Raw genomic sequence first — 1018 nt, forward strand, 5'->3', positions numbered from 1 at the left:
TGAAGGCTAGCTGTGGGACAGATCTGGTTGGCAGGCCGTAGACTGAGAAAGTCCTCTGGATGGAGGACAAAACGTTTCTCACTTAATGAAACTGGTCCAGATTATACCATTTAATTTTTTTGTTAAGAAAACAGTGTTTTAGTAAAAATTACACTTTTTATATTATTTCTGGTCTTAACTCTAAATTGTCCCTAGGTGAGAGAGTGAAGGGTTGTTTGTCTCTCTGTCCCGGTGATAGACTGGAGACCTGTCCAAGTGTCCCCCGCCTCTTGCAGAGACTGCTGGACACAGGCACCAGTGACCCCCCAAACCAGAAAAGGAACTGGGTAAAAATAATGGATGGCTGGAGGATGAATGATGGATGGACGATGGATGGACTGATGATGGATGGATGGATGATGATGGATGAATGATGGAAGGATGATGGATGGATGGACAATGGATGGATGGATGATGGATGGATGATGGATGGATGGATGATGATGATGGACAATGGATGGATGGATGATGGATGGATGAATGATGGATGGATGATGATGATGGACAATGGATGGATGGATGATGATGGATGAATGATGGATGGATGATGATGGATGAATGATGGATGGATGATGATGGATGTATCTTCTAGTCTTTTCTGTATTCTTGTAAATCAGCAGAGGATAGTTGTGAACAGAACACGACTCGTCTTGGAGCTTGTTCAGAAATAAACGTTTCTGAGACGAGGAGTAAATCAAATGAAATGTTTAGACTCAAGAACTAACTCCAACAGCAGCAGCTGAGCAGCATCTGATGTGCTGCTGATGTGCTGCTGATCTGCTGCTGATCTACAGCTGAGCAGCAGCTGAGCAGCATCTGATGTGCTGCTGATCTGCAGCTGATCTGCTGCTGATCAGCAGCTGAGCAGCATCTGATGTGCTGCTGATGTGCTGCTGATCTGCAGCTGAGCAGCATCTGATGTGCTGCTGATGTGCTGCTGATCTGCAGCTGAGCAGAGACATGTGTTCTTCATGTGAGG

At 45.3% G+C, this 1018-nt stretch overlaps 1 pseudogene; it reads right to left on the reverse strand.

The window, feature by feature from the left end:
• LOC119411051 overlaps positions 1–1018 on the reverse strand; it is a 6594-nt pseudogene that overhangs the window by 1721 nt on the left and 3855 nt on the right.

This window comes from Nematolebias whitei, chromosome 6 (genome assembly GCF_014905685.2).
Source record: "Nematolebias whitei isolate Nwh7 chromosome 6, NemWhi1, whole genome shotgun sequence".
NCBI classification, from domain to species: domain Eukaryota; kingdom Metazoa; phylum Chordata; class Actinopteri; order Cyprinodontiformes; family Rivulidae; genus Nematolebias; species Nematolebias whitei.